General features: G+C 46.5%; 2 pseudogenes; both read right to left on the bottom strand.

Annotated features, from left to right (window-relative positions):
• Nucleotides 1-15,196: 15,196 nt before the first annotated feature.
• On the bottom strand, nucleotides 15,197-17,285 carry LOC130838187 (leukocyte immunoglobulin-like receptor subfamily A member 4; annotated as a pseudogene).
• Nucleotides 17,286-17,932: 647 nt separating this feature from the next.
• Nucleotides 17,933-18,769, bottom strand: LOC130838186 (ferritin light chain-like; annotated as a pseudogene).
• Between the last annotated feature and the right edge of the window lie 2,325 nt (nucleotides 18,770-21,094).

The following is a 21,094-nucleotide window of genomic DNA, read 5'->3' as shown; positions in this document are numbered from 1 at the left end:
AGGATGCGTGATGCTGGGCACCTTTTCGTGTCCTGTTTGGCCCTGTGGACGTGTTATTTTGAGAATTGCCTGTTCAGTCCTTTGCCCACTTTAAACTTGGGTTGTTATTACCATGCATTGAGTTGTGTGAGCTCCGTTTATATTTTGACAGGTAGCTCCTTATCAGATATATGGTTTGCAAATATCTCCTCCCATTCTGTACAGTGTCTTTTTCCTCTGCTGACTGTTTCCTTTGGTGTGTAGAAGCATTTAATTGGATGCACTCCCCCGTGTCTATTTTTGTCTTTGTTGCCTGTGCTTTTGGTGTCATATCCAAAAGAACGTTGTTGAGACCAATGTCAAGAAGATTTCCCCCTATGTTTTCTTCTTCTGGTTTTATGGTTTCTGGCCTTATGTTTAAGTCTCTGATCCATTTTGAGTTGATTTCGTTTATGCTGTGAGCTGAGGGTCCGATTTCATTCTTCTGCATGTTTTCTTCTCGTTTCCCAGCACCGTTTGTGGAAGGGACTGTCCTTTCCCATTGTGTGTGCTTGGCACCCTTGTGGGAGATCAGTTCACAGGGCTTCTTTAAGACAATTATTTTGAATAATTAGGCAACTCATAGATCTCCATTTTTCACTGTTTATCCTTTGCCTCTGGCAGTGTCACATTCCCTGATTCTTCGTGTGTTGTATAGCTTTGCTCTGGTGTCTGTGTGTTGGAAGAAGCCGCTGCCTCTTCCTGTCTTCATGGTGGGACTTTGCAGATCAGTCCAGTTCGAGGTTCTGGAGCCTCTCAGACGTGTTCTGTGGACGTGCGCGCTCCACATCCTCCTCCTGGGGAGAGGATTCCGAGTTGTGTGCCTCCGCCCTGTCCTGCAGAGCTGGGCGCCCCTTCCCTGGAGGAGCGCAGGGGGTGCGGGGGCTGGGGGCGAGCTCCACGTTCCTCCCCCTGAGGGAGGAGTCTCAGGATCCGTCCTCCTCTCCATCCCGCCAGGCTGTGCGGCTGCTAGAGCCCCTGTCCCTTTTCTCCCTTCTTTGCTGCCCCACATGTGCCTGTGGCCTCGTGCCCTGAGGGAGGGGAGGGGCCGGGAGGTCCCTGAGGCAGCGCCCGGAGCCTGGGATGTGGGTGCAGCCTCCCTCCCTCTCCTCTGAGGGAGGAGGAAGCCTGGGCAGGAGGGAGGGACCCTCAGGGCTGAGCTGTGCCAGCTTGGGGGAGGGGAGACGGGGGAAAGGAAAAGTGCTCCTTTGTCCTTTCAAGGTGTTTTTTCTTGGTTTTATGTTCATTCTTGGTGGTGCAACTTACTAACTGGATTCTGGAGTTTGCATGAGTTATTAGGCCCAAATATTGTAGTTTTATCCGTGTTTCTGTGGGGGGATGCCAGCTGGGACTGTGTGTACCACCATGTTGCTGACCTCACTGGAATATAATGGTGATTAAATTTTCTAGAATGCCTTATCGTGAGGCCAGAAATGGAAAAATGGAAAAGCTGGTTCACATACACAGGAAATACAATGATAAGAGTAAGCAGATACTTGTCAGAGTTTTGGACGAGGGACGTGAGGATGGTGTCAGTCAGCGCTTGAGGAGGCCGGAGACCTGGGCACCCCGCCCCCTCCGCTCAGGGGCCAGGGCTCTCCCTCACCGCCGTCGGGCCACATGACTTCTTTCTCTTTACATTTAACTGCAGTTAGTTTATAAAGTTCCGTTAGTTTCAAGTGTATAGTCAAGTTTTTAAGTGATATATATATTCTTTTAAGATTCTTTTCCATTGTAGATTAGTGTAAGACTTTGAGTATGGTTCCCTGTGCTATACAGTAGGTCCTTGTTGTTTATTTATGTATAATAGTGTATATCTACTAATCCCCAATTCCTAATTTATCCCTTCCCCCTTCACCTCCTTTGGTAACCATAGTTTGTTTTGTATGTTGGTGAGTGTATTTCTGGTTTGTAAAATAAGTTTATTTGAATTATTTGTTAAGATTCCACAGAGAAGTGAAATCACATGTGTCTTTTTCTTTCTGACGTGCTCCACTTAATATGATAATTTCTAACTCCATCCATGTTGCTGCTAATGGCATTATTTTGTTCTTTTCATGGCTGAGTAATATTCCGTTGAATATCTGTCCCACATCTTCTTTATCCATGCATCTGTTGATGGCCACTCAGGTTGTTTCCAGGTCTTACCTGTTGTAAGTAGTGCTGCCATGAGGATAGGGGTGCATGTATCTTTTCGAATTAGAGTTTTCTCTGGATATATGCCCAGGAGTGGGATTGCTGGATCATATGGTAACTCTCTTTTTAGTGTTTTAAGGAACCTCCATGCTGTTCTCCATAGTGGCTGCGGATATGTACATTCCCAGCAACTGTGCAGGAGGCTTCCCTTTTCTCCACACCCTCCCCAGTGGTTAGTGTTTGTAGGACTTTAATGATGGCCATTCTCACTGGTGAGGTGATACCGCATTGCAGTTGTGATTTGTATTGCTCTCATAATTAAAGATATTGAGTATCTTTTCATGTGCCTGCTGGCTATCTGTATGTCTTATTTGGAGAAATGTCTGTTTAGGTCTTCTGCCCACTTTAAAAATTTTTCATGATTCAAGGATTTATTAAGTCATACATGCCAAACACTGCTAACCGCATTAGCAAAAGATCAATGTAAAACACTCTGCAATTCTGCAACCATCAGTTTAAAAAATTTTATTCTAATGGTTGAAAGGTCCAAGGTTGTATTCTTCCAGTGGGTTAGTTGTACAGAACTTCATTAGCACGAGCACGGGGTTGACAGGACCTCACAGACCCCAAGGAACATCGTTGGGGCAAGGACAGGAAGCGTGTGTGTGCACGGTGAGCTGGGGGCATCATGTTATGAGTCCGGGTGCAGTGTCAGTGATCTGGCGAGGTGATGGTGGTAAGAAGGCTTAGTTTAAGAATATCTTAAGTATTTTAAAACCTGTGAAGCTGCAACACATGATTTTTACACCTAGTTACTAGAAAACTAAGGAAAGCACCTATTAGCTTTGAATAAAGTAACATGAAAACAGGAATGCACTTTTACGAATGTATAAAAATTTTTTCTATTGCATATTCAGAAAGATTTCATGATCCAAGGAGGCATGTTGCTCATTAAGAAGGGTTCTATACGAAAGCACTTACTAAGTCAGCACCTATGAGGACGACCAGGCCAAAGATGGATTCAGTGCCCAATTTCAGGAGGGATGGGCAGACTTAAGGAAAAGGAAAAGCCTAAGAAAACACTTACTGATAAAACCGACCTTTCTTCGTCATCTGCTGCATTTGACAGAAATTAACCTTTTAAAACTTTTACCCATGACACTTTTAATAGTTTAATTATTAGGTATACAATGTAGTGTAAAGTAACCTCCATGTTCTGTCAGAATACTGTCTTTATCCTTGATCACAACAAGTGTTGCACACACTCCATCCCAGTGCACCCACGGCCAGAGCGGAACACTTCACGGGAGGGGGCACGGGAGGAAGATCTCTGCTCCCAATCTCACAAAAGCTAATACACTAATTAGTTTAAAAATCTCACTACGAAATCAAAAAGATTGATCCAAGGAGCTGAGCTGTCACAGTCACTGGTTAGGACGTACAGTGCAATGTTTGGTAGTGGGCGTGGGCTGGGAGATCGGGACATGTTCAACGGCAGTGTTTCAGGAAGGAGGCTGTACCTACTGCTCTTCATGTCTGAATTAGCAGCTGTCAGCATCTCCTGCCTCAGAAGCTACAGTGTCTTCCAGACAAAAGTCTTTCAACAGCTTAGGGTTTAGTGTTCTTAGCCCAAAGATGCAACTTAGTTCACAAGGTATTTTGGCAACTCTTAATCTGAGCAAGAATAGGGGCTTTGAAAAATAAGGCTTTCATGAAGGTTGTCATTTTAGGGCTAAACTTTAATAGAATGTGAAAGTTTGAACTCTTATACTTTAAACAAACAAAACTAGAAACTACTGATTGGTTCAAAACGGTTTTATGGAAAAGTAATCTGTAACAAACACTTGGTATTGAGTGTGAAGGCTCCAGCGTTTGAGCAAAGTGTACAAAGGGTCCTGGGGGGCGGCACAGGTGGGAGAGGGCTGGACATTCACAAGAGCAGGTATTTTTTCTTCCTCTTCTTGATGGGGCGGCAGGCAGAGAACTGCCCGGATGGCTTCATCAGACACTGTCTTGAGGCCTCGCTGCGTGAGGGCCGAGCACCCCAGGTTTTTGATGGCACCAATCTCCTTGGTGGGTAGGTGATGGGCATCCACTTCTTCTCCTTCAGCTTCTCAAGCGTGTCTTTATCATCCCTCAGATCAAGTTTTGTCCCTACCAGGATGATAGGAGTGTTTGGGCAGCGGTGTCGCACTTCAGGGTACCACTCTGCATGAACATTTTCAAATGATGCAGGACTCACAAGAGAAAAGGAAATTAAGAATACATCTGTGGGGGAAGAAAGATGGCATCAAAGTAGAAGGACGTGGAATGCATCCCTCTCCACAGATGCGTCAGGAATACACCAAAAGACGTAATAATTCCCACAGAGAATCAGCTGAACACCAGCAAATGACCTCGGACACCAGAAAGGATGGCAAAGATTCCGACATAACTGGGTAGGACAGAGGGAAAAAAAAAATGAAAGGAGAAAGAGGAGGAGAAGAAAGGAAAAGGATGGGTCCCAAATCCTATGGTGGGGGGGATCTGAAACAGAGGGGAGATTGCTGAATTCAGGGAAATGTCCCTTATCTAATGGGGAAACCCCTCCTCCAACGTGGAATTTCCCTGGTTCAGAAGGGAGGCATTTGGAACTGTTCAAAGAGGCTGAAGTGGCAGAGCTGTGGCAGACGGGAAAGAGGGAGAAACACACGGAGGGTCTGCACCACGGCTCAGCATGTTCAGACTGAGACGTCAGTTCACAGCTGAACAGAGGGTCTGGGAGCTGGAACGTGGGAACAGGAGAACTGGTTCAGGGTGAGAAACATTGTTGGCAGTGGGGAGACAGACTGAGAGGACAGGAGGGAAGAAATCTGCAGTGAAGAGTGCCTACCGTGGAAAGCTGCACAGCCATAGTGGCGGCTGGATACTGCTGACTCACAAGCAAGTGGGGGGGAGACGCGGATGTAGCCTATCTTGGCACTTGCTACAGACAAAGGAAGGACCGCTGTGGGCCTAGCTAACGCACTCAGGGATAACAAAGGTCGCCGGGTGGGGCTGGCCTAGAGTGCCTGCAGCCGAGAGCCAAAAGCCCGCAGAGTGGCCCAGCTCTGGAGACATTCTGGTTACACCTGAGCTGCTGGTGTCCCTCTGCAACAGGCACCGCCACGGCCAACTGAACTGCCAAGATCCAGGAAGGGCACCCCGGTGGAGTTGTAGCAGAGGGGATAAGCCACAGTTGGAGTTGCTCTCTCGGCCTCAGCTGCTCAAGCCGCCATGACCCAGGCAGGGCTCCACTGCTCACTCACTCCCAGGGGAAGGAGCCACTATTGTACCCTCTCTCTCCCCACACACCAACACTTACAGATGAACAATAAAGGAAGCTCTGCTGGTCTCAGAATAATACAAAAAGCCCAAGGCGGGTAGAAGTGACTTACAGCTGAAACCCCAAGGAAACAGAAATATTAGTATTAATTCTATTGATCTGGTCCATTCTGGGGTCAGTTCTAGTTTTTTTTTTTCTTTTTTCTTTTCTATTAATTATGATCTTAGTCCTAAGGGATCTACATGTTTTATAACATATTTTTATTCTATTTTTTATTCTATTTTTTTAGCCTTTTTATATATTTCTATTTCTAGCTAAGTTTTTTTGTAGTGCTGACTGTATCTCTCCTACCTTCTTTTCATCTCTATCTTTCATACATTTCTATTTCTTTCTTTTTCTTTTCATTTTTCCAGTCACATTATGCTCTTCTGTTGCCCTGCCTTCTATCCATTTTTAGTTTATTTTATCTTAATATGCTTATAAGCAATACTATTGGTCTGCTCTGTTTCCTTGCTTTATTCTCCAGATGACACACTGCTTTGGTTTTTATTATTAGGTTTTGTCTTTGTCTTAGTTCTAAGTATAATTGTCTGATTTTATCCTGAGAATCTTCAGTCTGTCTAGTGGTACTCTTCTTCTTTATTATATTTGATCCTAGCTTTCAAAATCTCTCTGGATGTGTGTTTGTGTGTGTGGTGGTGGTTTTTTTTGTTTGTTTTTCTTTTGGTTTTGGTTTTGAATTTCCGTTGGTTTTTTCTTTGATTGTCTGATAGCATACTGTGGTTCTTCCTTCAGGTCTTTCTAGTGCCTTATGTTCTATTGGATTCAGTATTTGTGTGTCTTATACATGTATGTGTTTCCTTGACTTAGTATTTGTTTGACTCAACACTCTGCCATTAGTCTGGGGCTTGGACAGTCTTCTTTAAACCTCTTTATTGCCGGGACAAGCAACCTCTGAAGTTTGCACTACTCCATCAGAAGTCAAGTAGGAGGCTCTGGGGAGGCAGCACTGAATCCAAGATGCTAGACTACTAGGGAGTCCTCAGACACAGGGAAGATTAACTGCAGAGAATTCTCACAGAGCCTCATATCAGAGTCTAAGACTAGGCTTTGTCTGACTATCTGCAACTGCCAGTGCTGGACACATCACACCAAACTACAAACAAGACAGGAACACAAACCCTCCCATCAGAACACAGACAACCTAAAGCCATATTAACCTCACAGATACCCTAAAACACACCTCCTGACACTGCCCTGCTCATCAGAGAGAAAAGATACAGAGCCACACACTGGAAAGCAGACACCAGACCCCCCCAACAAGGAAGCCTACTTAAGACCCTGGACAAACCCCACCACAGGGGGCAGAGGGCAGAAACAAGAGGAATTACTACTAGGCAGCATAGGGAAAGGAGACAGCAAATCCTATAAATTAGACAAAATGGGAAAACAAAGAAACCCATGCAGGCCAAGGAGCAGGAAGAAATGCCACAAGACCAAATAAATGAAGAAGAAATAGGTAAATTGCCTGAAAAAGAATTCAGAGCAGTGGTAGTAAAGATGATCCAAAATCTCGATAACAAAATACAGAAAATACAAGAAAGAGTTAATAAGGACTCAGAAGAACTAAAGAGCAAACAAACAGTAATAGACAACAAAATAACTGAAATTAAAAATACCCTGGATGGTATAAATAGCAGAATAACTGAGGCAGAAGAATGAATAAGTGAGTTGGAAGATAGAATGGGGAAATAACAGCCACAGAGCAGGAAAGAGACAAAAGAATAAAAAGAATGGAAGACAGTCTCAGAGACCTTGGTGACAGCATTAAGCACAACAACATTTGAATTATAGGCATTCCAGAAGAAGAAGAAAAAAAGAAAGGGTCTGAGAAAATATTTGAAGAGGTTATAGTGGAAAACTTCCCCAACATGGGAAAGGAAATAATCAAGTCCAAGAAGCGCCGAGAGTCCCATACAGAATAAGCCCAAGGAGAAATGCACCAAGGCACATAGTAATCAAACTAATGACAATTAAACACAAAGAAAAAATATTAAAAGCAGCAAGAGAAAAGCAACAAATAACATATAAGGGAAAACCCATAAGGATAACAGCTGATCTTTCTGCAGAAACTGCAGGCCAGAAGGGAAAGGCAGGATATACTGAAAGTCCTGAAAGAGAGAAACCTACAGCCAAGAATACTCTACCCAGCAAGAATCTCATTCAGATTTGATGGAGAAATCTAAAGCTTTCCAGACAAGCAAAAGTTAAGAGAATTCAGCACCACCAAACCAGCCTTACAACAAGTGCTAAAGGAACTTTTCTAAGCAGGAAACACATGAGAAGGAAAAGACCTACAAAAACAAACCCAGAACAATTAAGAAAATGATAATAGGAACACACATGTCAATAATCACCTTAAATGTAAATGGATTAAATGCTCCAACCAAAAGACACAGACTGGCTGAATGGATACAAAAACAAGACCCTTCTATAGGCTGCCTACAAGAAACCCACTTCAAACCAAGGGACACATATAGACTGAAAGTAAAGGGATGGAAAAAGATATTCCATGGAAATGGAAGTGAGAAGAAAGCTGGAGTAGCAATACTCATATCAGACAAAGTAAAGACTATTAAAGTAAAGTAAAGACTATTAAAAAGTAAAGACTATTAAAAGAGACAAGGAAGGACACTACCTAATGATCAAGGGATCCATCCAAGAAGAACATATAACATATTTACAATTGTTATTGTAAATATCCACACACCCAGCTTAGGAGCACCTCAATACATATGGCAAATGCTAACAGCCATAAAATGGGACATTGACAGTAACACAGTAATAGTAGGAGACTGTAACACCCCACTTACATCAATGGACAGATCATCCAAACAGAAAATGAATAAGGACACACAAGCTTTAAATGACACATCAGACCATCTCGACTTAATGGATATTTATAGGACCTTCCATCCAAAAACTACAGAATACACTTTCTTCTCAAGTGCACATGGAACATTTTCTGATAGGATAGATCATGTCTTGGGTCAGAAATCAAGCCTTGGTAAATTCAAGAAAATTGAAATCATATCAAGCATCCTCTCTGACCACAACACCATGAGACTAGATATCAATTACAGGAAAATAACTATAAAAAATACAAAAACATGGAGGCTAAACAATACATTGTTAAACAACCAAGAAATCACTAAAGAAGTGAAACAGGAAATCAGAAAATATCTAGAAACAAATGACAATGAAAACACAATGACCCAAAACCTATGGGATGCAGCAAAAGCAATTCTAAGGGGGAATTTTATAGCAATACAGTCCTACCTCAAGAAACAAGAAAAATATTGAATAAACAACCTAACCTTACACCTCAAACAATTAGAAAAAGAAGAACAAAGAAACCCCAAAGTGAGCAGAAGGAAAGAAATCACAAAGATCAAGTCAGAAATAAATGAAAAAGAAAGGAAGGAAACAATAGGAAAGATCAATGAAATTAAAAGCTGATTCTTTGAGAAGGTAAAGAAAATTGATAAACCATTAGCCAGCCTCATCAGGAAAAAAAGGGAGAAGACGCAAATCAACAGAATTAGAAATGAAAAAGGAGAACAACGGACACCACAGAAATACAAAAGATCATGAGAGACTACTACAAGCAACTATATGCCAATAAATTGGATAACCTGGAAGAAATGGATATATTCTTAGAAAAATACAGTCTTCCAAGACTGAACCAGGAAGAAATAGAAAATATGAACAGACCAATTACAAGGACAGAAATTGAGACTGTGATTAAAATCTCCCAACAAACAAAAGCCCAGGACCAGATGGGTTCACGGGCGAATTCTATCAAACATTTCAAGAAGAGCTAACACCTATCCTTCTCAAACTCTTCCAGAATATAGCAGAAGGAGGAACACTCCCAAACTCATTCTACGAGGCCACCATCACCCTGATACCAAAACCAGAAAAAGATGTCACAAAAAAAGAACATTACAGGCCAATATCACTGATGAATATAGATGCAAAAATCCTCAACAAAATACTAGCTAACAGACTCCAACAGCACATTAAAAAAATCATACACCATGATCAGTGGGGTTTATCTCTGGGATGCAAGGATTCTTCAATATATGCAAATCAATCAACGTGATACATCATATCAACAAATCGAAGGATAAAAACCATATAATAATTTCAATCGATGCAGGAAAAGCTTCTGACAAAATTCAACACCCATTTATGATAAAAAACTCTCCAGAAAATGGGCATAGAAGGAAATTGCCTCAACATAATAAAAGCAATATATGAGAAACATAACACCAACATCTTTCTAAATGGTGAAAAAATGAAAGCATTCCCTCTAAGAACAGGAACAAGATAACGGTGCCCACTCTCACCATTATTATTCAACATAGTTATGGAAGTTTTAGCCACAGCAATCAGAGAAGAAAATGAAATAAAAGGAATCCAAATTGGAAAAGAAGAAGTAAAATTGACCCTCTTTGTAGATGACATGATATTATACATAGAAAACTCTAAAGACTTTACCAGAAAACTGCTAGCCCTAATTGATGAGTTTAGTAACGTAGCAGGATACAAAATTAATGCACAGAAATCTCTTGCATTCTTAAACACTAACAATGGAAGAGCAGAAAGAGAAATTAAGGAAACTCTCCCATTTACCATTGCAACAAAAAGAATAAAATACCTAGGAGTAAACCTGCCTAAGGATGCAAAAGACCTGTATGAAGAAAACTATAAGACACTGATGAAAGAAATAAAAGATGAAACAAACAGTTGGAGGGACATACCATGTTCTTGGATTGGAAGAATCAACATAGTGAAAATGACTGTACTACCTCAAACAATTTACAGATTCAACGCAATCCCAATCAAATTACCAATGACATTTTTCACAGAACTAGAACAAGAAATCTTATGATTTGTATGGAAACACAAAAGACCCCGAATAGCCAAAGCAATCTTGAGAAGGAAAGATGGAGTTGGTGGAAACAGGCTTCCTGACTTCAACCTATACTACAAGCCTACAGTCATCAAGACAGTATGGTACTGGCACAAAAATAGAAAGGAAGGTCAATGGAACAGAATAGAGAACTCAGAGGTAAACCCAAGCACATATGGGCACTTTATCTTTGACAAAGGAGGCAAGAATATACAATGGAAAAAAGACAGCCTCTTCAATAAGGGGTGCTGGGAAAATTGGACAGCTACATGTAAAAGAATGAAATTAGAACACCTCCCAACACCATACACAAAAATAAACTCCAAATGGATTAAAGACCTACATGTAAGGCCAGACACATTAAAACTCCTAGAGGAAAACATAGGCAGAATACTCTATGACATCCATCAAAGCAAGATCCTTTTGGACCCACCTCCTAGAATCATGGAAATAAAATCAAGAATAAACAAATGGGACCTAATGAAACTTCAAAGCTTTGGCACAGCGAAAGAAACCATAAACAAGACAAGAAGACAACCCTCAGAAGGGGAGAAAATACTTGCCAATGAAGTAACGGAGAAAGGATTAATCTCCAAAATTTACAAGCAGCTTACGCAGGTTAATACCAAAAAAGCAGATAAACCAATCCAGAAATGGGCAGAAGACCTAAATAGACATTTCTCCGAAGAAGACATACAGATGGCCAACAAACATAAGAAAAGATGCTCCACATCACTAATCATCAGAGAAATGCAAGTCAAAGCCACAATGAGGTGTCACCTCACACCGCTCAGAATGGCCGTCATCCAAAAACCTAGGAACAACGAATGTTGGAGAGGGTGTGGAGAAAAGGGAACTCTCCTGCACTGCTGGTGGGAATGTAAGTTGGTACAGCCACTATGGAAAACAATTTGGAGGTTCCTTAAAAAACTGAAAATAGAACTACCATGTGATCCAGTAATCCCACTCTTGGGCGTATACACAGTGAAAAGCATAACCCAAAAAGTAACATGTACCGTAATGTTTATTGCAGTACTATTTACAATAGCCAGGACATGGAAGCAACCTAAATGCTCATCAACAGAAGAATGGATAAAGAAGATGTGTCGCATATATACAATGGAATATTACTCAACCATATAAAGGAATGAGATGGAGCTATATGTAATGAGGTAGATAGACCCAGAATCTGTCATACAGAGTGAAGTAAGCCAGAAAGAGAACAACAAATATTGTATGCTAACTCATATATACGGAATCTAAAAAAACCCAAAACAAATAAAATGGTACTGATGAACCCAGTGACAGGACAAGAATAAGGATGCAGATGCAGAGAATGGACTGGAGGACACAGGGTTGGGGGGGTGGGGGGCGAAGGGGAAGCTGAGACGAAGTGAGAGAGTAGCATAGACATGTATATACTACCAACTGTAAAATAGATAGCTACTGCGAAATTGCTGTATAACAATGGGAGATCAACTCGATGATGGGTGATGCCTTGGAGGGCTGGGACGGGGAGGGTGGTGCAAGTCACAGGAGGGAGGGGTTATGGGAATATGTATGTAAATACAGCTGATTCACTTTGGCATACCTCATAAGCTGACACAAGAGTGTAAAGCAATTATATTCCAATAAGGAGCTTAAAAAAATAAAAAAATAAAAAGTCTGACAATAACAAGTGTTAGGGTCTTCGACAAAAGAGATTACTCTGCAGTGTTTGTGGTTATATAAATTAAGACAGTCATTTTAGTGAGGAATGTGTCATTATCCATTAGATTTTCAAATATATTTGTGCTACCCAGCAGTTTTGTCCCATGGAAAACCTAGGAAAACTTGCATATGTAGATAATAAATTATTATGACGATGTTTATAGTAGCAATATTTTTAATAGCAACAAGTTGAAAATATACTGGAGGGTTTTTTTTTATAAGAAATTGGTTACAGTAAATTTTGGTTTATTCATAAGATACAACACAGCAGGCAAAATTAACAAACTACAACAGTTCTTCAAGCTTCCAGTTAGAGGATGAGTATGTTCTGGGATCTAATGCACAGCATTGTGAGTATAATGGCCAGCAGTGTGGTCTACACTTGACAGTTGTTGAGAGGGTAAATCTGAAGTGTTCTCATTACAACCAAAGTAGAGGTAAGCTAAGGAAGGGTTCGAGGTCATGCTTTGCATGTAAATATCCAGTGTTGCCAACACCATTTATTGAAGAGACTGTCCTTTCTCCCTTGTGCAGTCTTGGCTCCCTTGTCAGATATTAGTTGACTGGACACTTGTGGGTTTGTGTCTAGGATTCTGATTCTGTTCCTTTGGTCTATATGTCTTTGTTTTTGTTTGTTTTTCAATTACCCTACTGTTTTAATTACTATATCTCTGTAGTGTATTTTGAAATCAGGCAGTGTGAAGCCTCCAGCTTTTTCTTCTTGAAGATTCTTTGGCTACTTTAGGGGTGCTTATAGTTCTTTTTTTCATTTTCTCTCATCTCTTACCATATCAATTATCCTTTTTTTAAAGTGAAGTGTAGTTGATTTACAATATTGTTAGCTTCAGGTGTACAGCATAGTGATGTGTGTGCATGTGTGTGTGTGTGTGTGTTGCATATTATATTCCTTTATAGGTCATCACAAGATATTGGGTATAATTCCCTGTGCTATACAGTAGATTCTTGTTGCTTACCTATTTTATGTATGGTAGTTTGCCTCTGTTAATTCCATTCTCCTAATTTGAATCTCACCCCCGTCGCTCCCCTTTGGTAACAATATGTTTATTTTCTAGGTTTTTTTTCTGTGTATTGATTCATTTATGTTATTTTTTATATTCCATATATAAGTGATATCGTGTGCCATTTTTCTTTTTCTCTCTGACTGTTTTACTAAACATAATATTTTCTCGTTCCATCCATGGTGCTACAAACAACAATTTTCATATTTTTAAAACAATATGAAATCTTTCATATTTCATCAATATCAGCTTCTCCTGCTGCTGCTGCTGCTGCTGCTGCTTCTCCTTCTCCTTCTCTTTTTTTTTCCTGGCGTGCCGCATGGCTTGTGGGATCTTAGTTCCCTGACCAGGGATCGAACTCAGGCACTTGGCGGTGAAAACCCAGGGACCTACCCTATAGACCTCCCGGGAATTCCCCTGTACCCCACAGCTTCTTAATCCCTCATGTGTTGATGGGCACTTGAGTTGCTTCCATGTCTTGGCTGTGGTTAATAGTGCTGCTGTGAACAATGAAGTGCATGTACCTTTTGAATTAGAGTTTTCTTTTTTTCTGAACAGAGAGCCAAGAGTGGGTTGCTGGATCATATGGTAGCTCTATTTTTAGGTTTTTGAGGATCCTGTATACTGTTCTTGATAGTGGCTGCACCAAAGTAAATTCCCTCCAAGAGTGTAGGAGGGTTCCCTTTTCTCCACACCCTCTCCAGCATTTATTATTTGTAGTTTTTGATGATCGTCATTCTGGCTGAGATGTTACCTCATTGTGGTTTTGATTGGCATTTCTCTAATCATTGACAATGTTGACCACCTTTTCATGTGCCTGTTGGCCGTCTGCATATTTTTTGGAAAATGTCTCTTCAGTTCTTCTGTCCATTTTTTGGCTGGGTTGTTAGTTTCTTTGATTTTGAGTTGTATGAGAGTTTGTATATTTTGGTCATATCATTTGCAACTATTTTCTCCCATTGTGTATGTTGTCTTTTCACTTTGTTGATCACACTCTTTGCTATGCGAAAGCTTGTAAGTTTGATTAGGTCCCATTTGTTAATTTTTGATTTTATTTCTTTTTCCTTGGGAGACTGATCTAAGAAAATATTGGTACAATTTTTGTCAGCGTGTGGCCTGTGTTCTCTTCTAGGAGTTTTATGGTGTCATGTCTTGCATTTAGGTCTTTAATCCATTTAGAGTTTACTTTTATACATGAGGTGAGGGAATGTTCTCATTTCATTGATTTCTGTGTAGCTGTGCAGTGAATCCCGCCACCGCCTTGACCTGAAAATGAGAGGCCACTTTCACTCTGCCCTTCACCTTGTGGGGCTGATTCCAAGGGGCCATTGAATCTAAGGGCTCCTAGAAATCAGCACCATGGACACAGACGAGAGGCCACCTCCTCTTTTTCCCTCCCTCAGCTGGGATCTTCCCTTCACGCATTTCTTCTCACTCTGACCACCCAGTAGGCACCAGTGACCTCAGTTATACGTGAGACATGAAGCCCCCTCCCTTCATCCGCACCCTCCACCCCCAACTCCTGTGGGAATCAACCTTCTGTAAAGGTTTAGTGGGGAAGGATTAACAGAAGGTCAGCCCAGGACCAGGGAGACTGTGTCTCCTCTAAGCTGAGAGGACTGTTACTCAGCAGACGTGGAGTTCGTGCATGTGGGTGAGGGTCTGCAGACCCCAAATGTGGCCTGGAACAGGACACAAGGAGGATGTGGGGGTGTGTCTGGGTCTTCATGTTGTTTTTAGCTCCTGTCTTCCCTCGAAGTTCAGAGCTTTCTCTTCTGCAGTCTGCTTTCTGCACACACGAAGCACTGCCAGGACCCTGGGATGGGGGTGAGTGGAGTCGAGGGAGAGGGGCTGCCCCTGTGTTATCCATCCCTCCGTGGGGTGGGGTCACCTGGGGCTGACGTCCCTGTGTCTCCCTTCTTCCCATCCAGCCCAGAGCTCTCCTGGGACAGGGCTGTGAGCTGAGGGTCTGGCTCCTCAATGGATATAAGGTGGGGGCTCCTCACCTGAGAGCAGGTGGTCCAGGGGGCGCTAGGGTGTGCCCTGCTGAGTGTAAGGGCTCCTAGAAATCAGAACCACGGACAGTGGGCATGCAGGCCAGCTGCCTTTTTCTCCCTCCCTCAGGTGGGCATCTTCCCAGCCAAGGCTGGGGCAAGTGCTGTGTGAACTGTAGCACCTGTCGGTCCCACTGTGGGCGGAGGTCACAGGACTCAAGGTGAAGCTGTCCTGAAAGGGTGCAGCCGTGTCTTGCAGACAAAGGTGCTGGGGAGGAGCCAGTGACCCCTCCTTGGACAGATGGAGGGAATCAGACCAAGTCTCAGACCCACCCTGCAGGGTCATATTCGCTCCTTGGGGGAGTAAGGGCCCTGTCTGGGCGGAGAGGGAGGGTTTCTTTTACATTCCTGGGGGAGAGGAAGGTGTGATGTGTAGAGAGCCATCCTTACACACACCCTTGACCATGAGGTGAAGGACCACAGTCTTCTCTCCAGAGACCCTTCCTGTGACGTCCTCTCAGCTGGTGTCAGCCCCTCTGTGTGGGTCTCTTTAATCTTCATGTCCCCTCTCCCTTTTTCTCACTCCCTTTCCCTATAGGCCACGCCTGTTCTCAGCCTCTCCTCCCTCTCCCTGGACCCATCAAACCCAGGGTTGACCCTGGGCCCAGTGCCCTGAGCAGAGAGTCAGGACATGGGGCAGGACAGAGCCTCCTCACCCGTGATCAGGATGTGCAGGGGCCGCTGGGGGCCGACCCCGCATAGGAGAGGTTGTGTCCACCGTAGCATCTGTACCGGTCCCATGGGGGGCTCACATGGCCCAGGGGGAGGTCAGGGCTGTGCTGTCCCTCAAGATGGAGGGGAGGTGTGACCTTCTCGTCCTTGGTCAGAGAGAATCTGCGAAATCCAACCTCTAAGCAACACAGGAGGATGAGGCTGTGTCCAAGGAGCACGAGTGAGCTTAGTAAGGCTGAGAGGGAGGCTCCCTGTACATGCCTGCAGAGCAGGGACAGTGGCCCCGAGGGGGACGCACGCCCCACAGTGCTCCCTGGGGCTGCAGTCAGAGTCCTCCCTGCTCCCTCCCAAGCCTCCTGCCAGTGGTTCTGCCCCAGGATGTCCTGTCACTGACTACTCGTAACCCTGGGGCTCACTGGGCACAAGGCTTAGGTCAGGAGTCCAGGAAATAGATGGGGCTGGGGGCCCTCACCTGTGACCTGGAGATGCAGAGGGTCCCTGGGGTGTGACCACACATGGGGAGGGAGCTGGGAGGATCATAGCATCTGCCGGTCCCCCCATGGGAGGTGCTCACGGGGCCCACAGGGCGCAGGGCCTGTCCCCTCCCATAGGTCCTCCATGCCCTCGATGTGCTGTGTGGGGCGGGTCAGCGCCTGCCTCTGTCAGCAGGTGCAGAGTGCCCGCTGCACACTGTGAGCTACATGCCAGGGACACGCTCCCTCCTGAGGCCCCACAGGGCTTGGTTGGGCCCAGAGGGAGGGGCTCTGTGCCCTCCTGAGGGCGGGGGAGGGGCTGTGTTAAAGGGGGCCCTTCACCCCACTCCCCCCAGGTGTGAGCTGTGAGGGGAGAGGCCCCCCTGAGCCCACACTCTGCTCCCCCTGCCTGGGAGGAGGGGCCCACAGTGGGAGGGGACCCGGGTCCTCCCTCTTACCTGTCACCACCAGGGGCAGGGGTCCCTCCTCTCTGACCAGCGTGCCTGCTGTGAGGAGCACACTGATACCACCCTGCAGTGTGGACTCGAGGATCCGAGGGGACACTGGCCTTGTTCCTGGAGTCCTGTGGGGCCTTAGTCTTCTAGATGCTAGAGAGATCCTTTTATACAGACGGCAGCCATCAGCCCACAGAGAACCCTGACACCAGATGGTCACAAGGCTCCTCTTGGTGACCAGGGCCTGGGTCAGCTTAGATGGAGGGTTTGGGGAGGAGCCCTGGAAAGGAACCAGACCTGAGGTGTCAGAGGTGCCCTCCCCTCAGTTTCCCTGTGTTTCACCCCTAGTTCCCTCCCAGACTGGTCATCGTCTGCCCAGACCCACTGTGCTCCCCCGACATGACCAGGGGCTTCTTGGGTTGAAGCAGGGGGTCTGGGGAGCCTCACCTGCCTGGACCTGGTCCATTAGGTCCCAGCACAGCCCTGGAAGAGCGTTCCCTGTGAGCGCCCATCCCCCACCCCCCATCACAGATGCTCCAGGCCTGGTCTGGGCCCTGAGTGCTGGGGTCAGGTCGGGGGTGAGCACATCCCCACTCCCTGCCAAGTCTGCCCCCACGGAGCCTCCTGTGTCCTGGGGTTTCTCAGCAAGTAGACTTTGGAGGGGAGGAGCCCCAGCCCCCCTCCCTTCTTCAGAGCTCCCCAAGGCAAAGGAAGGCGGTGAGGGTCGGGGTCCTGGCCTGCCTTCCATGGTCCCCAGCTGTATTAAAATGTCCACAGAGCTCGCAGGACAGACAGACACACTGGGCGTGAGAAGGTGCAGGCTCTGTGTTCCCCGTTCCCAGGTCCTTCACAGCAGCCTCACAGGAAGAGGAACAGCCCACCCAGGGCCTCCCTCTGCTCTCCCTGCGGGATGGGGCCCAGGAGGCAGCAGGCTGAGGACCTTCCAGACCACATCTGAGTCTCACCAGACCCCGCACACTCTGCCTGCACCTCGTCCCAAACCCCGAGAGTGACCTGGTCCCCGACAGGACATTGAGGACGCAGGGCAGGGCCAGGAGCAGCCCATGTGTGGTCCCAATTCTTGTTGTTTTACATTTTTTTCTGTTAAAAGCTTTATTGCTTCCCTTTGGTCCAGGGCTTGGTGAGGGCTCCAGGGGGTTCACAAGCTGTGTGGTGGCTGCAGAGAGAAGCTTCAGGCAGAAGCCCTGACCCCAGAGGGGCTCCTCCAAGGCCGCTGGGCTCCAGAGGCTCCTGGTGGTGCGTGAGGCTGAGCCTTTGGAAGAGACCCTCGCCCCGCCCCGCCTGGGGGCCGGGCAGCCTGCGGAGGTCGGTCAGGTGATGAGTTTCTTGATGAGTTTCAGCTGCTCCTCCAGAAAGTGTTTCCAGGAAGTCCCAGAGGCGGAGTCTGCACGAGGAGAACCCAGGGCCTGCAGGTCCACCAGGACCTGGTTCAGGTTCTTCTCCGCGAGCAGGGTGGCCTCCACAGCGTCCTGGGTTTTACCCACTCATCCTGGGACGGCTTCTGCAGGTCCTGGAAGAGGCCGTGGCCACAGAGCTGCTTTTGCATTTTGCAGATATGCTCGGCACCCACGCGTTTCTCCTCGGCCAATTCGTGGGAAAAGTGTCTCACGCCCTCCAGGGCCACATCATCTGTGGTCTACATAGAAGCCCGGAGAGGTAGGTGTGCGAGGCCCTCAGGTGCACGTAGGCCAGGCGGCTGCCGGCGGCGTCCCCCTGGTGGAAGAATTGTGAGGAATCTGGGGGCTCCTGGGGAGTCGGCAGTAAGGAGCTAAGCTCAGAAAGTGGGGTTGGCTGGTCCTGGAGCCCGAGGACAGCTGAGTGGTTGGTTCCAAGGTTGAGATTGGAGAAGAGGTGGAGGTGGTCGGAGGCTGGAGGAAGGGACGTCCCTGGGTCTGTTCCATCCAAACACGGTGGAAGCAAGAGACACATTCGCCACACTGCCCAGCACTGCTTTGGTTCCAGTTGTGACTCTGGTATTCATAGAAACTGTGTGAGGTTGGGGGGAGTCCCTTCCCTTTCCTGAGACTCTGAAAATGCAAATTTCCTCCCTCCTCCCCTCCCTCCGTTCCTTCCACCAGGCAGGCCATCGGCCCCTGTCTACAGAGCAGTTACTATCTGCAGACACGAGATTCTTGGTGAAGGTGGCCGACTCCATCCCTGGGCCCAGGGAGCCCTGATGATGACGGCAGACGGCACACGTGTTTAGACAGGAAATAATCTGGCTCTAGTTTGGTCAGTTGTGGAGAAGCAGGAAAACAGAAGAGAGGCAGGCACATAGGGTGGGCGTGTGGGGACCTTCCGGGAAGGAGGGGCCCGGGCTGGTGGAGGCTAGCACAGGAGTGGTGAGGGGCCGGCCCCCCGGGCGGGGAGGGGGAGCTGCTCTGAGACCTGGAGTCCTCAGGGGATGCTGGGCCCGGGTCACACAGGCTCCAGGGCGCCCGGCACGTGTGCCTGGGTTTTATGCTGAGGGCCACAGGGTGACGTTCAGGAGAGGCAGGTGTGAGCACACAGCTGTACTGAGATGGGCACCTCTGTGTGGGGACTGGGCTGGAGGAGGACCGTGATGGTGAGAAACAGTGACCCAGCTCCCGCGTCAGGGCCACCCCAGGTGACGCGTGGATCCGTGTCCACGTGGTCTCTGAGGTTTTCTCACGTAACCCTTACATGAATCCTACAGCAGAATACATGCACAGGTGAGTGGGGTGAGTTAGGAAGACGTTTGTCATTATCGTGGGCTAGGACTTTTGGGAAGGAGTCTGTATTTTTAATAATTGGCTCAAAGATTACCCCTTGAGAAGCCACACGTGTGGTGAGAACTCGGGGGGGTGTGTCTGGGAGGGCTGGTTCATGGGATGAGCGGGGTTGGAGGAAGGAGTTGGCTGTGCTGGTCCTGAGAGCTCAGCTTACTCTGCTCTTCAGCCTCAGGGAGCAGCAGCTGCAGATCCTGGTGTCTACTTGAAGGCAGGTGTAGACCCTGGGCAGAGGTTTTCTGTCGGGAGCCATCTGGACAAGCCAATGCTGTGACAAGGTCACCAGGCTCCTAGGAGGACCGCAAGGCGAGAACTCCTTGGAAGGGCATTTCGGAGCAGGAGAACCGCAAGGCGACCGCTCCGCAAGGACAGGCCCGAGACCATCTCCACCCATTTTACTTCCTGTTCTTTGTTTCTTTGCAATACTGTGCTTATTAGGAATCTTGATTAGCCCAGCATGTTCTTTCCCTGTGAAGCAAGGACCCCTGGAAGAACATTCCCTGGGGGGAACTCAGAAATATTTCTAGGAAGAGGGGCACCACTTGGGGAACCAGGAATGAGAGGAATGTTTAGGTTATTACCACCCACTTCCCCTCCCTGTTTCTGTGTCCCCAGGAAAGAACCAGGGTTTGACACATTCTTTCTCCGTGTCTGCCCCACCAAGTCCCCTCCCACCACTCCTTGGTGGAAAAGGCAGGCACCTCAGGTTACTAATTGCTGGAGAAAAGAGAGGTTTGGCTTTTATTGTATACTCTTTAAACTTAGGAATGCTCATGGTTGCAGCAGGCATAAGTATAGACACAGACATTAGGCATAGGTATGGGTGCTAAGGGCTATAGTTTGCTGAAGATATAAGATTGAGAAGTTATGTACACATGCTTACCTCAGAGTCACAGGGTCTGCAGGGTACATGAGAACAATATAACCTTTTGTAATAAGAGCAATGCAATTGTTAGGCCCATGGGGGCAAGCAGATGTTGTGACTTCATGGGATGATTTCAGAGTAAAATGTTCCCCCTGACCCATAACGAAATGTTCCAGATCCGAGATGTGGGAAGTTGGGTACACGGGAAGGGTCCATAACGAAAGAAAGAAACTGGTAGATGCTGAGGGAAGATATGCTCTGTCATAAAAGATTTTTTCTGAGATATGCTTACTATATAAACACACAAAGCTCTGACAATAAAGAGAGATCCTGCATAGCTGACACAGGCCTCCTGGTCTCTTCCTTGCGCCGACGCCACTCATCCCTTGGGTACTCCTGGACCCGCCGGAGCTGGACTTCGGCAGTTTTTGGGGGAGGGTCCTGCGGTGGATCCGGTGGGGCCGTGAGCATCTAAGTCCTCAGCGGGGAGTGAGGCCCTGGGGGGGAAGAGCCAGGAGGGAGGTGCTGGGGCCGCACCCACCAGGCCTCCTGAGGCTGCCACTGAGCTGGGCGGCGGTGCTGGACCAGGCTCAGGGATTCGAGGGGCTCGGGGTCAGGGCTGGTGGAAGCGGGTGAGGA

This window comes from Hippopotamus amphibius, chromosome 16, assembly GCF_030028045.1.
Source record: "Hippopotamus amphibius kiboko isolate mHipAmp2 chromosome 16, mHipAmp2.hap2, whole genome shotgun sequence".
In the NCBI taxonomy this organism is placed as follows: domain Eukaryota; kingdom Metazoa; phylum Chordata; class Mammalia; order Artiodactyla; family Hippopotamidae; genus Hippopotamus; species Hippopotamus amphibius.
Note: the sequence above shows the minus strand (reverse complement) of the source record. Positions and strands in the feature narration are given on the sequence as shown.